This window comes from Chiloscyllium punctatum, chromosome 13 (assembly GCF_047496795.1).
Source record: "Chiloscyllium punctatum isolate Juve2018m chromosome 13, sChiPun1.3, whole genome shotgun sequence".
Lineage (NCBI taxonomy): Eukaryota > Metazoa > Chordata > Chondrichthyes > Orectolobiformes > Hemiscylliidae > Chiloscyllium > Chiloscyllium punctatum.
The window spans coordinates 8150600-8167615 of NC_092751.1; positions in this window are offsets into that span (position 1 = coordinate 8150600).

Sequence of the window (17016 nt, forward strand, 5' to 3'; positions counted from 1 at the left end):
AGGTTATTTCGGATTTGATGTGGTGTGGTCAGAAGGACGAATTATTAACCTTGGTCTGAAGCAGCCTTTAAGGAATAATGGCATTTATAAGGTACAGTTTACAAGGTGTCTGCATACAATATAGAATGCTTGAATATTCTAGTCAAACATCGCGTAAGACTGGAGGCTAGAATGTCAAGATATCTTCAATAATTTTGGAAAGTACAATATAAAATTCAGTGGGAGACAAGCAATGGTTGTTAGAGTCATAGAGGCAGACAGCACGGAGACAGGCGCTTCATCCCAAACTGGTCAATTGCAACCAAAATGCCCATCCACGCTAAACCCATTTCCCTGTCATTGTCCCGTATCTTTCCAATCCTTTACAATCCGTGTATTTGTTCAAATGCCTTTGAAATATTGTTAATGTATCCGTCTCAACCACTTCTCATTCCATATGCGTAACAGCTCCTGTGTTAAAAAGTTATTCCTCGAGTTCCCTTTAATTCTTTCCCCTCTGACCTTAAACTATAAGATCTCAGTGAGTTCGTAAATACAATGAATGTGAAGGGTATTTGGAGGAATATATGTAAGTGGAAAGTTAAAGTTTGGTTTTCCTTCATTTAAGGGAGTTAGAACATTGATGTAAAGACATGTTGAAACAGTTTGACAGCGTGTTGGAGGGACTGTAGCTGGAGTATTGTGCACAGGTTTGGTGACCGAATCACAGAAAGAATATACTGACCTGAGAGGAAGTGCAATTGGACATTCTCCAGATTAATCCCTCAGATGGTGAGATTGCCTGATGAGGAAACTCGGCCTGTGTTCTCTAGAGTTTCAAAGAATGAGAGGTGGGTCACAGTGAAATTTAGATAATTCACAAAACATTTGACAAGTTTGAAATTAAAAGAACGTTACCCTCGCTGTCTATTCCACATTCAAGGCAAATAATGGCAGGATCTGGGACAGGACAGTTAAGACTGCAATAAGGAGGAAATTCATCACTTGTAGGCCACTAATTAACACAGGGGCATGGAAACCTACTGGTAGGAAAGATTCGGGAGAATCACCAGATATTCTACAAGTGTCTCCAGCAGAACAGAATAACTCGGGAACAGGTAGGACTCATTAGTGACTTGCCAAGTTGGAACCAAATGAACCTAAGTGTTAGGAGACAGAGGGTGGTGGTAGAGGGTTGTTTGTGTGATTGGAGGCTCGTGTCCAATGCTGCACCACGGGTATCAGTGCTGTGTCTCTTAATATTTGTGATTCGGAGGTGTTAGTGTTGGATTGGGGTGGACAAAGCTAAAAATTGCATAACACCAGGTTATACTCCAAAAGGTATATTCGGTGGGACTAGCTTTTGAAGTGCTTCATCAAAGCGCACAACCACCTGATGAAGAAGCAGCGTTTTGAAAGCTCGTGCCTCCAAATAAACCTGTTGGACTACAAGCTGATATTTTGTGATTTTAACCCTTATCATAAAGGATGCAGCTGTGAATATGGACGAGGGGTGGGGAGTGTCTTAAGTAAGTTTGTGTTTGATACAAAGAATGGCCGGGGAGATGACAGTGAAGAGGAAGGCCTTACGTTGCAGGAAGATACAGATGGAATGGTCAGATGGGTGGATCAATGGCAGATGGAATGTAACCCTGATAACTATGAGGTGATGCACTTTGGAAGAAGGAACCAGGCAGGCAAGGACTCAATGAATGGCAACACACTAGGAAGCTGGGAGGGTGCTTCTCCACACATCTCTGAATGTGTCTGGACAGGGTAACACACAATTTGAGAAGGCGTACGGGAGCGTAAACATAGCCTTCACATATCGAAGCATAGATTATAAGAGCTATGCGGAACTTTCATTAGCCAAGATGGAATACTGTGTGCAATTCTGGGAGCTACATTACAGGAAGGATGTGATTGTACTGGAGGGGGTGCAGAGGAGATTCACCAGGATGTTCCCCGGGATGGAGCGTATCAGCTATGGATAGAGCCTGGATAAGCTCGAATTGTTTACTTTGGTGCAGAGAAAGCTAAGGGGGACCTGAATCAGGAGGATAAGATTACGAGGGATATGTATGGGGTAGATAGACAGCAGCTGGTCCTTTTAATCAAAGGGACACATTTTTGAAGTGAAGGGTTTGAGGTTTAGTGAGGATTTGAGGACTGTTTTTGAAGCACAGTATGTTTGGGTCTGGGATGCACTTCGTGAGAGGGAATTGTCATGGTAACCTCAAAACCATTAGAAAATACATGGTTGTGCACTTGAAATGCCATAGGATTCACGGCGACAGGTTTTGTGTTGGAAAGTGGGGCTAATGTAGACCGTGCTGTATTTCTGATAGTACAGAGTCTGTGCTTCTGTGATTAGATGGCTGTGGAAGGTCAATCATTCAGCAGCTTAAGATAGGAATTGATGGTTTTCTGAAGAATATCTTATCACAGTGTATATGAGTGAACTTGTAATATCTTCTGAAAATACGCCAATGGCAAAATTAAGAGAAAAAGGTGCAGCTTTCTTACAGTCTGATACCAGAGAATTGAGGACAGGGAACTAGCAGATCAATGGAGCAAATACTTCGGTTATGCCTTCACAGAAGAAGAAAAAACAAAAATAAAATTTCCTCGCAATACTCGGGAACTTTAGTCTGGTGAGAAAAAGGGAATGGAATGAAATTAGTAACTAAAACATTTTCGAGAAAATATTGGACTGAAATTAATGGGCATAGACAAAGTCAACAGAGGTTTATGAAATAGGAATCATGTTTGGGAAAATGGCTTTTCGCAAAATTATGGAGTAGGTATCAACGCAATACGATTGGATTTTCAGAAAGATTTTTGATAAAGCCCCAAGCCTATTGTGCAAATTCGAATCCTATGGGACTGGGGCTAATATATGGTCATGGTTTTAGAATGGGAGAATTGGCAGGAAACAGTGAGTAGGAATAAAACCATGTTTTTTGAATGGAAGGCTTGGAGGATATAACAAGGATCGAGATTTGGCATCCAACTATTCCAAATACACATCATATCTTTGGTTGAGGGGCTCAATTCCAATATTCCCAAGACTGCTGACAGCTCTAAACGATGTCAGCTTGTGAGTGGATGAGGAGGACGTAAAAAAGGCTCCAAATTGATTGAGACAAGTGGAGTGACTGGGCAAATACCTGGCAGATGGAGAGCAATGGCAGAGATGAGAGGTTGTGTACATTGATGGGATCAATTGAATGGCAGCCTATCCTTTGAAAAGGGATTGGTTGAAATTTGTTGATATATAAATGAATTTAAGCTGCATTTTTGTTTATTTCTGCGCAGCATTCCGAGTCCATGTAGGGCAGTGAGTTCTGAACACGGAAGTCAATACTGGGAATGGCATTGGCACGCTGTATACAGTGTACGTAGACCCAGCAAGTAGGGAGCTGTAACATTGAAAAGAATCTGGATCTCCCTGTACACTAGTCACTGAAAGCAATATTGCAGCAGCAGAAAGCAGGTAGGAAGATAAATGGTTTATTTAACTTCATTTCAGGGTGATTTAGAATACAGGAGTAAGTGTCATTTACTGCAACTGTACGGGGACTTGGTGGGACCCCATATCGAACATTGTGCAGTATTGTGTGCAGTTTTGGTGTCCATACCTAATAAAGGGCAAACCTGACATTGAGGGAGTGCAGTGAAGGATGACCAGACCGATCTCTGGGATGACAGTTAGTTGTGGGAGCAGAGTTTGGGGTGACTGGGCCTGTATTCCATGGGCTTTAGGAAAATGAGTGGAGATCTCAGTGAGATATATAAAACTCTGACAGGGTGTGACAGATTGGAAGCAGGGATGTCAGTTCATTTTCTAGAAAATGGTTCACGAATCACATTGCAGTCAAATTATACTTAATAAACACGTGTTATCAGAGAACTCCCTATATATTGATGGGCCGAAGGCACTATATTTCAATATTGTTTCAACATATTTTGGGATATGAACATTCTGTGGGGAAAACTGCATCGAGGAGATGTTCGGCCATGAAATAGCATGCGGAAAGCTCAATGTGCTACATGACTTCCCCCTCTCCCGATGTTTCTGTTCAGTCTGTGGGAAAGCTCTGTAAATGTTGTCATAAGCTCTCAGATGTTTGGAAGGATGTCTATGCAGGGTCGATAGAACTGTGTTTCTCACTCCCTTTTCTGATAACGAGGTTGATGCTAGATGTTCTGTCAGGTTTTATCCTTTAAGACCTCAGAGTAGTTTAATATTATTGGGTGTCTCACTTGGCCGATTCAGAGACCATGTTTGTGTGTCTGGAGTCACTTTTAGGCCAAGAAAGCACGGGAGTTCACTTGGGGAAGGAGACAGATGTTTAAAATCAACATTGGACAGTATTACTGACACCAGATTTTAGGTAACGATATTTTATTATTTATTTTTAACTTCCAACAGCTGCCAGATCATTGGGTTGGACTGGATTCGTAAACCAATTATATGTCCACTGCAGCACCATCTCCACATGGGGACCTATCAGAAACCACACTGACCCGATTATTTCGGTGCTACCTGACAGCTTTATCGAAAAGTATTCCCACCAATTTGACTGTCGAGATGGGACTGAGGGTGTGGTAATTGGTCAGATTGTAATTATTCTCCTATGCAGCGACTGGATATAGTTGAGTAATTTTCCTCATCGCCAGGGTCATATCAGAGTTGGAGCTGGAATGAAACGTAGGATGGCGTTTTTACAGGGGGCAGGGTGGGAAGAGGTGTAATCTAGGTAGCTGTGGGAGTCAGTCGGTTTATAGTATACGTCCGTGTTGAGTCGGTAATCCGAAATAGAGATGGAGAGGTCTCGGAAGGGGAGGGAGGAGTCTGAGACTCTCCAGATAAATTTGAGGTCTGGGTGGAAGGTGTTCATAAAGTGGATGAACTGTTCAATCTCCTCGTGGGAGCACGAGGTAGCGCCGATACAATCATCAATGTAGTGGAGGAAAAGGTGGGATTATATTCCCAATTCCTTCGCCTTCACCGCATCTGCTCCCAGGAGGACCAATTCCAATACCGAACAATCCACTGGCCTCCTCCTTCAAAGACCGCAATTTCCCTTCAGACGTGATTGATGATGCTCTCCACCGCATCTCCTCCACTTCCCGCTCCTCCGCCCTTGAACCCCGCCCCTCCAATCGCCACCAGGACAAAACCCCACTGGTCCTCACCTACCACTCCACCAACCTTCAGTAACATTGTATCATCCTTCGTCATTTCTGCCACTTCCAAACGGAACCCAACACCAAGGATATATTTCCCTCCCCACCCCTATCAGCGTTCCGGAAAGACCACTCCCTCCGTGACTCCCTTGTCAGATCCACACACTCCACCAACGCAACCTCAACTCCCAGCAACTTCCCCTGCAACTGCAAAAAATGAAAAACTTGCGACCACACCTCCCCCCTCACTTCCCTCCAAGGCCCCAAGGGATCCTTCAATATCCATCAGAAAGTCACCTGCACCTCCACACACATCATTTAGTGCATCCACTGCACCCGATGTGGCCTCCTATACATTGGGGAGACAGGCCACCTATTTGCAGAACGTTTCAGACAACACCTCTGGGACACCAGCACCAACCAACCCAACTCTCCCGTGGCTGAACACTTTAACTCCCCCTCCCACTCCGCCAAGGACATGCAGGTCCTTGGACTCCTCCATCACCAGACCATGGCAACACGACGCCTGGAGGAAGAGCGACTCACCTTCTGCCTAGGAACCCTCCAACCACAAGGGATGAATGCAGATTTCTCCAGCTTCCTCATTTCCCCTCCACCAACCTTTTCTCAGTCCAAACCCTCAGACTCAGCACCGCTTTCTTGACTTGCAATCTTCTTCTCGACCTCTCCGCCCCCACCCCCTCTCCGGCCTATCACCCTCACCTGAACCTCCTTCCACCTATCTCATTCCCAATGCCCCTCTCCCAAGTCCCTCCTCCCTACCTTTTATCTTAGCCTGCTTGGCACACCCTCCTCATTCCTGAACAAGGCCTTATGCCCAGAACGTTGATTCTTCTTCTCCTTTGATGCTGCCTGACCTGCTGCGCTTTTCCAGCAACACATTTTAAAACAACTACCTCATTGTCCACTTTAATTTTAGGAATGTCCGATTCAGAATCCTCTGAAGTTGTTTTTTCCTTCTGTGCCATAATCATTAACACCTAGTTCTCTGGCTGTCCTTACCTGTCAAAGTACATTTTGAGCATATTCACATGACATACGCTGTGAGATTTCTTTTTTTCTGGAGTCCTATCAAGTAGTTACTCTCACTCAATATCCGTTGTGTTTGATAAGGTCTACTAAACCTTGCTTTTCAAGGTTCACCTATAACTGGAAGTAACAGTAAAATCTTATCCCCGATAACAAAATTGCACTTTTTGAAATTTCCTGTCCGCTTCCTGTTTTATTGCATGTTGCATTTCTTTTAAATGCTGTCTAGCCAACTTCCCAGCGCTATTAATCGTTCCTTAAATTTTGAGACCGAGTCCAAATGTGTGGCCTTTGAACTCTAATTTACTATTTTCTCCTTAATCAATTTTAATGGTCCCCTCACTTAATGCCCCCAAAATAATTCCAATGGAACAAATTTGCTCTGTTAATCGGGGGCATCCCTGATCACAATAAGTGCAAATGGAATTCCCCGACGCTAATCATCTGGACAATCCTGATTATAAACCTTCAACATGGTCTTTAATGTTTAATGTCACCTTTCTCGTGCTCCCTGCAATTGTGGATGGTTTGCAGTAGATTTGAATTGCTTCATTCCTAAGACATTATCGTGATTAATTCGATGTGAACTTTGAACCTTGATCTCACTGTATCTTCATTGGTAGTCCGTATCTATTTTTTATAAAAGAGTAATTCCTTTGCAATTCTTTTAGCTGTGATACTGCACCTTGGGATGTCCTCTGGAAATCTAGTCGATGCATCCATTATTGTTAAAAAAAATACTGATGCCCACTCTTTTGATTGTGGTCTGGGACCGAGCCAATCAATTAGGACTCCTGTAAAAGGTTCCTCAAATGCCGGAATAGTTAAGAAAGGTGCAGGTTTTATTATCGCTTGTGTTTTTCCAATTACCTGACATGTATGATGCATCTGGCAAAATTCAACTGCATCCCGTTGCAGTCCAGGCCAGTAAAATGTCTCTGTATTCAGTCTGTTTTTTTTCCTCACTCCGAACTGACTTCTCGGTGGTAACTCATACACCATTCGCATCACCTCGTTTCTGTACCACATTGGCAATATGATTTGATGAATCTCTTCTCATTTCTCATCTCCTTGAATATATGATCGCCTCCATTTCCTCATTTGGACATTATCTTTAAGGTAATAAAGCTCAGGGATACAGTCAAAATTCCTAACGTATGTGCTTTTTGATACAACTGCTTTAAACTTTTATCTTTCTGCTGTGACTCAATTAGTTTAGCTGAGCAAAAATAGTTACATGATCACCTATTTGCTCCTGTTTTGTCTCAACTTTCTGATGGAACAAAGTATCTGCTCATGCCACTTAAGCTTCCTTATCTTTACATTTTTGGTATTTTCTGTTTCAACTGGTAATATTGGGACTTTATTACCCATAATCAGGAAACTTTCCAGGATAAGATTCCTACATTGATTCATTTGTCTGCATATCCACTGGCTTTTCAACGAGAGTAGCAGCTATCCTACCACTGAATCAGCTATATTTTCCGCAAGGACAAATTGTATTCCTGGAGCTGAGAGTTTGTCCAATACCTCTACCACAATTTCCCCACACTTTTCTGGACACGCTATGCTCACTTTACATGATTTTGCACCTTTTGTCTCATGGTGAATTGCCTTTCACTGTACCTTTTCTGGAAATATTCCTTCAGGAGTATATATCTCCTTATCTATTCACAGAGGATCCGGTGTCTCTTAATATTGCATTCTCTTTAACTGCCCTATGTGAATAAACTTTCCCTTTGCAGGTATATTTTATAAGCAGATCTGGTACTCCCTCCGTAACAAACCTCCAATCAGATTATACACTCTGATGCAGCTTTCTCGTTTCCACTGTGCATTCTGTTACCGCTCCATCAAAACTCCCAGATTTATTCCTTTTTCCTACGTCTGTGTTTTTTTCTGAATCCACCAAAACAGTGATTTCACGTGACCTAATTTGTTGCAATGAAAACACCGGAGGCTTTTAAAAAATCTTCTCTGCCTCCTTCAAGTATTGCCTTCACCGAGATCTACGTCTCCCTTTCTACGTGGGGATTTCTCTTTGCCCCAATTTCTATCCATCATCGACTGAAATTGACTCTGGAAGCCAAAACAAGTTTTATAACAATAATCACCAGTCATAATCATCAGCCTCTTCAGCTGCCAGCCTTGCCTTTATTACTCTAGTATCTTCCAAATGAGTTTGCACTATGTGAATGCTTAAACCCCTTCAAAGTAATTGTCTCTCTCAGAGCATTGTAGGTTTGCTCTCTTTTTAAAGCTCTTATCCATCCATAAAAATTACTTTGTTTGATTCTTTCAAACTCAATATGGGTTCGAACAGGATCCTTCCTTAAATTCCTCACGTTGTCTGTAGGCTTTTGGCACGTGCTCATATGTACATTTTCCCCTTCTCATACTCCCCGGATCCCTCCTCTGATAGTGTTGTACATACCTCACTAGCTCTACCTACAAGTTTTGTTTGGGTCAACAAAACCTACATGGTCACTGCCCACTGAAATTCTTTAGCCACTTCCCTACTCATTAATCTAGGCAAGCTGTGAATATCCTGAAACACATTTCTCACCAGGCTTTGGACGACCATGGGTTTACCCATCTTCAGTCTGTTCCTCATGAAGCTTACCTTCAACCTTCATCCTTATCCTTTTCAGCTGACTTTCCATTCTAAGTGTCCACCTCGGAAGCTCAAATGCTCCCTCTTTTTCTTTCTCTCCTGCTGAAGCTATTTATTTTTTTCTCTTTCCTCCGTTAAACCTATTCGTTATCTTTCTTCCTCTTCTTTTTATAGTCGTAGCTCAAACTGCTTCACCTCTGCTTCCAACTCAAGCTGCCTCTTTTGCGATTGAAGCTTACTTATCTCAACAGATCCTGATGGAGTTTCCAGCAAATTGGAATGCTGAGCTACTGCTGCATTCATCTCATCTTTCCTCACACCAGACGGTAGCTTTTACTCCCTTTGTCTACTAATTCCTGTGGCTTGGACTTATGTGCATTTTGTAAAACCCCCAAGGTCACTTTCTCCACCTCCAAAACAAGCTTTGTTCCTGCAGGAACCATTGCTATCTGAAGGTCTGTTTACTCACCTAATCAACACACGAAGTAAGAGACAATATCACCTGCCACTCGCTGTCTAAATTCCGCGAAGGCCCCTAATCTGTTATGGACCAGACCCGAACCCTCAAAACATTTTAAGCAGGTAGCCGGACGATAAATTTGCTACTTGTTGAAGGTTCGTGTATAGCTGATATTCCCAGAGAGAATTAGCTGGTCAGACTGCCGAGTTTTCAACAAATGACATTTATTTGCCAAATTCCCAAATTAAACATAAGGAACCGAAAATAGAATACCTGAATAACGTATCGTATCCGAACCTGACAGGCTATCCCGATTTAAAGATGCTGTTCCAATATACTTGCAACAATCCCAATAAACAAAACCCCTTAGCACCAAGAATAAAACTGACACAACTGCTTACAGGTTATAATGTCGGAAGGGCAGAAGGAGGCAGAGAGCGTCCAGTGACCCTGACTCAACAAACCCCTGAACTGATCCAACCTGTCCACCTAGGGAGCAGGACAGGTCCTCCTGATTATACAGGGTACTTTTTAGAGACTTGAAAGGCTTCTGGATGAGGCATTATCTGTTAGGTATTAACAAAAGGACCACAAAGAACCTTTCAAAATTCTGACATATTGGAATCTTGGGTCCTTTAGACCCTCTTTCAAAAGAACCAAGGACAACATAACCCTGTAAAAGGACTGGCTTTGTGAGAACATGCCACATTTGGCTTTGGACTGAATTCCAAAACTGTAAGTCTTACCGCTTTGAAGCCAATATAATGTATTAAGGTGTTTGTTAGTTTACATAAAACAGTGCTCAATCATATTGTGTGTTGAAGATTCAGCATTGTCACGAGTGGAATGTCCAGACATATCCACACTTCCTGTGTATGGTCAGGGCAAATATATCCACTGAGAATCTGTTGCTTGGCGCCTGTTCTAGTCAAGGAGAGACCAGCATGGAAACCACATCTAGATTGTGATTTTTTTTTGTGGATGGTCATGGTGGAGCGTTCAGGTGGTTACAGCATTGCAAATGAATAACACAGCAGAATCATCTAACCCGCGATAAGAAAACGTCAATAATTCTCCCTCACAATTAACTTCACGAGAGCAAATGGAAATGGGAGATTTGACCATTAGCCAGCGATGTCAACATTCAATTCAATCCAGTTGTTATTTTGAACTGAAGGTCGTATTCCAAAAGGAGTAATCTGGGTCTGTTTGTTCAATGACTGTGATTGATGTCACTCTCCATGGATCCTAATTATGTCACTGGATGGTTTTCCTCTTCTATTTGTACGGGGCTTCCTCCAATGCTTTATGCCATTATTGATGCAGATGTATCACCAGCAACACTGACAAGGATCAGCAGTTGCAGCGACAGGGAAAGGAGAGATCAGAATCTGAGAACCATAGACTGGAAAGTTCCAACAATGGGCCAGAATCTGAGAACAGTAGATGGAATGTTTCAACAGTGGATCAGAATCTGAGAGCATTAGACTGGAATATGCCAACAATGGATCAGAATCTGAGAGCATTAGACTGGAATATGCCAACAATGGATCAGAATCTGAGAACAGTCGACTGGAATGACGCAACAATGGACAGGAGTTTATCCTGGGGTCTTTTGTATCTTTCCTGGTATTGGCACATATTACCAGATCGGATATTAGGTGTACTGCTGATTATTCAGGCTGGTTACTATCCCATTCTGGCTATTGTTGGTGTTCCTGGTAAGTCTCCCCATCACTATCGATTTATTAATCCCATGGTGAACTTCTGTGCTATTTCTGTTATCTATATTTAGTAAATACTGAAACTATTGTCTTCAGTTTCAAATGCAAATGCATTCATTACCCACAAATTTCAGAACCACCCACACACTCGCACACATAAACATCTGAAAACAGGACTGTTCACAATCACAATGTACCTATTTTTCCCGAATTGATTTATGTCTTGGTATTCTCTCCATCACCAAAGCTACCCACTCCCAGCTCCATGGTATCGCCAGACCCCATCTTGACGTCAGTGCGAGTGCTAAATAAACCATTATCTATACCTTGGTAAAAGTTAGACTTTATGGTTCCTGTTCTCTTCTAATCACTCTTTCCGTTACAAATGTTTCCATCAAAATCTTGTTCTTGTCTGTAAAGTAAATTCATGACAGGGACACGGTGTCAGAGTAGTAATGTCGCTGGCCACGTAATTCAGTGGCCCAGGTAACTACACTGTGGACACTGTTTCAAATCCTATCACAGATGATGACAGAACTTAAATGCAAATGACAGGAACTGGAAATAAAAGTGAATTTTACTAGTATAATCCCATCAGCACTTTGTCAATAAGTTTATCTATTTCACTGTTGTCCTTTGGTGATTAAATCTCACATTATTGCCTGGTCTGAATTAAGACTGACGTCAGACCCAATACCTTAAGGAATGGCCTCATAGTAAAAGGCATTTAGTTAGGTCCACAAATGCTGCCCTGTCAGTGATGCAGACATCCCATGAAAGGTAGAGGAAAAAAATGCCTCTAGAGATCAGAAACAAAAGGAACGAGTAAATGCCAGAGAAACTGAACAGATTTGGCAGCCTCAGGTCTAGAGAAAAATAGAAGTGAAGTTTTGCGTCCAATCACCATATATCAGACTGAATGCAGCTGGGAAATAGTGTGTTTGATGGTGATGACAGGGATGGCTGTTGTGAAAGGGAGAAGGAGTGAGTGGAATAGATAGAGAAAGAGAGAGGTAGAGAGAAAGAAACAAACAGAGGGACTGTTGATGATTAGCTGGAGTCGAAATAATAGTCCAGACTAATCTTATTTATTTTTCTCCTGTTCCCATATGACTGAAATGCATGCCCATGTGAGGTGTACCTCCATGTCCCAGTTTGAAGTGAGCTATGTCCCTTTGTCTCTCTTCCTTGAGTGTCATCATCTTCTTTTATTCAGGAATGGGATGTTGGGCCAGTAATTAATTCATTTCCTGATTGTCCTTGAGAAGGTGTTGGGGAGCCGCCTCCCTGACCCACTGCAGCCTGTGAGCTGTAAGTAGTCAGTGTTGTGGTCAGCCTGGTTTCATTTATTTGAAAATTTTAGTGAGTGATATAACGGAGCGGCTGGCATGGCCATTTCAAACTACAACTGTGTGTTAACCACAGTGCTGTGGTCCGGAGTCACATGTAAGTCCGACCGAGTGAAGACAGTAGATTTCCTTCTCTGAAGTGCATTAGTGTTCCAGGTAGGACAAACACAATGGTTTCATTAGATTCTCCATTCCTGATATTTTATTGAATGCAAATTCCAACATTTGCCATGGTGGGATTCGAAACCGGGGTCTCGGTTATCACCTGGGTCTCTGGGTTATTATTCCAGAGAAAATACAGCTAGGCCATCACCTCGTCAGCATCTGCAACCATCTCCAATGGCAATAATGGTGTTGTTGAAGGCGTGGCTGTGTTTAAAGCATAGCGTTTTTCAAGGCAACAAAATGATTTGGCAAAACATACCATCCTTCCCAGTTTGTATTTATGCGAAGGTGAGATGATGGCAAGTGTTCTTGGTGAAAAGGAGGTGGATGTCCTTGGTCATGAGCCACTGATAGAATTCATACGGAGCAGTAGGTAATCAGCCCAGTAAATGTATAGTGTCCTTCATTGCAAAATGATGGAAGTATAAGTATGAAGACACCTTACTGAATTTGTAAAGTGTTATTGAAACAGTACTTGGGACGCTGTGAACAGATTTTCTCTCCTTCATGAGGAATGATCTCCTTGCCACAATGAGACAGAATACAGGCAATGCGCCAGAGTAATCCCTGCGTTGAAGGTACCACAAGGAGAGTGTGAAGGAAACGAGTGCTTAATCTGTAATGCGAAAAAAGAATAAAATTTGATTGCAATAAAACTTGAGCGTTATGGACCAATATTCATTATTTTCAAAACTAAGCATTGATACCGTTAAATATTCCGTGTTTCCCGCAATTTATGTTTTCTCATTTGGACAAATATATGATAGGGAATGTTAAGAAGGACATGGGCCAAGTACAGGAAAATGGAGTTAGCATGGATGGACATTTTAGTCTGAATGGTCCAGTTTGGGCTAAAGGGCACCTTGAACTCTATGACTCTGTGACAGCTTACATGTCCCTGTGGAGCCCCCATGTTGTTGAGAGACAGCTCCAGGCTCTGACCAAACTCTCTCCGTCTCAATGCACGGTTGGAGTGAGACCCTGCACTGAGCATCATGTTGTTCACAAACTTGTCAGCAGCCACATTCTGACAGGGTTAGTCATTCTCAAAGGCTTCTGACATCCATACAGAAGACTAGCCTTGTCTTCTCGGAGATGGAAGATGCCTCCATGAGATGTGCCACAAACCATCCGGTGTGCCTCCTTACCATCAGCAAACCATGTTAATGTAACACGTGTGAAACATTAGCAAAGGAGCCAGGAGGCACAACATGGAGCAATCTGGTTGTGCAGCCTCTGCTTCATTAGTTTGTGGTGTTGCAGCATCAATTACATCCTCCTATTTCAGTGTAACAGTTTGGACGGGCTGAATGGCTTCTTCTGTTCATTTGTCAATGTCTCGGGTGGCTGAATGTCCTCTTCCTCGTTCCAGGGAAGAGGTCCATTATTGGGTGACCGGTGGCAGCTGCTTACCTGCGTGTTGTGCTGACTAGATTCCTTATCTTCCTGTGTAACATTAAACAAACAATAGGCTGGAAGAAACAGCAAGTCAGACCGCATCAGGAGGTGGAGAAGTCAACATTTCAAATATACCCGTTCTTCAGGACTGTGAGTGGGTGTAGGGGGAACTGCAGATAAAGAGGGAATGGAGTGGTTGGAGTGGGGAGAGCAGCAGGATGGTGAGGTAGCAGATAAGTCGACACAAGTGGTGGGTGCAACCTGGTTGGTCGATGGGAGGGATGAATCTGGTTGGGAGCTAGAAGGTGGGGTCATTTGGTGAAATGGAAGGGAGAAGGCGGGACTGGAAAGGGAGTAGGGCCATGGTTGGGAAGGTTATTCCAAATTGGAGAACCCAATGTTGAGTCCTCCAGGTTGTAGGCTAACCAGGCAGAAGGTAAGATGTTGTTCGTCCAATTTGCGGTCTGACTCACTGTGGCAACAGAGGAGGCCAAGTAGGTCATGTTGGAAAGGAATTGGGAAAGGGAATTGAAATGGGTGGTGCCTGGGAGTTCAGGTCGGACGCTGTGGGCCTTGTCGTGATGCTCAGCGAAATGAGCCCTTAGTTTACGTTGCTCTCCCCGATGGAGAGAAGACCACATCAGGTGCACCTGATGCAGTAATCTAAGTTGAAGGAGAGGCATGTGACCTATGATTAACATGGAAGGACTGTCTGGGGCCTTGGATGAGATGAGGGAGGTGGTGTTCCAGCAGGTGATGCATTATTTTCATCTGCAGGGTCAGTTGTCAGTGAGGATTGGCGGGTTTGGTGGGGAGTGTGGGACGAACCAAAATTAGTGAAGTGATTGGTCCTTGTGGAAGATGTGTCAGGTGATGGGATCCAACCTCGTTAACTGTATCTGGTGCTACTGATGTGGTCTTCTCTATATCAGGGAGACCAAATGTAAACTAAATGGAATGCTTTGCTGAGCATCTCAGCTGGGCCTGTAAGGGCAGATTTGACCTCCCAATCACCTCCGATTTCAATTCCCCCTCCCACTCCATTTCCGACATGGTCATCCTTGACCTCCTCCATTGCCACAACGAACCAAAGCACATCTGGAGGAACATTGAATATTCCACCGGTGCAGCCTGAAGCCCGGGAGACTCAACATTGAGTTTTCCAATTTCTAATAACCTCCCTTCCAATACCCCGACTCCCTTCCCAGCCTCTCCTCCTTCCTTTCCTCTGATCAACCCATCTTCCAGCTGTCAACTGGATTCATTCCTCCCATTGACCAACTCGGTGGTACCCGCTACCTGTGTTTCCCACCTCACCACACCGCCTCCTCCTACTCTTGCACCTCGACTATTTATCTGTACCGTTACCCCCACCCCAGTCATGAAGAAAGCTTATGCCCAAGGAGTGGACTTCTTCTCCTGATGCTGCCTGGCCTATTGCGTTCTTCCAGTCTCCTGCATTCCAACATTTGTAGTTTTTTAAAAACTCTTCTTGTGCAATAGGTAAGAGATAGTAAATGGGCTGTGCCTCTTCTTATCCAATAGCTTCAATGGGCTGAATGGTGTTCTCACATTTCTGTGACACCAGCTTGAGATACAGAATGAGCTGCTCTTTTTTAGTTCTTTGGAAATGTTCAGGGTCCAGTAGTACTGTTATATTAATGTTACCTAGACGTTAACAGCATGAGCTTGAATGTTGACCAGGTTTTGATGCTTTATGCGATATTTTCTGAGCATCCTCACTTCTGATCTAATGATGGAGGGTAAGACGTTGATGAACCAGCTGAAGATGTTTGTACCGAGGAAGCTACCTTGAAGATCGCCAACATAGATATCTAGGGACTGAGAGGATTTATCTGCACCAGCCACATGGTGTCCTGAATGGCCCAACCACTTGCTAGTTTACAACTGATTCCCATTAGGTTCAATGTTATTCAGTTTCCTTGACACATTCCTCAGTCACGCCCTGCCGTGATGTCAGGGCCAGTCACTCTGATACTGTGCTCATATATTTTGTTCATGTCAAAGGTCAAGGTAAATCCGTGGGGACTGTTTCCTTCTCTCAGAGGGTAGTGACTATTCTGGCCTCTCTATCTCAGACAGCTACATCCCTGAAATGTTTGGGGAGCAGAATGGTGTTAATGGATCTTGACACATCAGGGAGTTAGGGCTACAAAGAATTGGGCAGAGAAGAGAAATTAATGCCGGGAGAGATCAGCCCTGACCTTATTGAAGGCTTTACAGGCTATATAGCCTGGTGTTATTCCAGTGTACCCCATAGGCCAGTCATTTTGTTGCCTCTTCCATTTCCTGTGTTATTGACTTCAAGTAGCTGAATAGCCTGATCATGTTGCTGCATGATCTAGAATGGGTCTAGTTCTGTTGCCTTGAGGGCTGATTGGCCTCCTCCTGTAACTGTATATCATACTCAAGGGGCTGAAAAGCCTCATCCTGTTCTGGTGTAACTGAAATCCATATAGTCCAGATCTACCACTCTTGAAGAAAGTGAACACTGCAGATGCTGGAGATCAGAGTTGCAAAGTGTGGCACTGGAAGTGCCTAGCTGGTCAGGCAGCATTCAAGAAGCAGGAGTATCGAAATCTTGGACATTCCTGATGATAGGCATATGCCAAAACATCGATTTTCCTTCCCCTCCAATGCTGCCTGATCTGCTGTTCTTGTCCAGCACCTCACATTTGGACGTCTACTGGCCCGCCCTAGTCAACCTTCCTGGTCATGTCATCAAAGAAAATTAACAAATTCTTCAGGCATGAACCTCCACTCAAAAAGCCATGCTTACTATTCCTAATCAAACCGTTTTCCGAATGCATGTACATCTTATCCTTCAGAATCTTCTCAAGTAATTTACCTACCACAGATGTTAAGCTGACTGGTCTGTATTTCCCATGCTTTATTTTTTCAGTCCTTCTTGATTAAGTGCACAGTTGCTATCCTTCAGTCTTCTGGGATCTCATCTGTGATAACTGATGATCAAAATTATCAGCCACGGCCCCCGCAAATTCTTCTCTAGCCCCTTTCAGTGTTCTTGGATATATCTGGTAAGGACCATGAGATTTCTCCAAC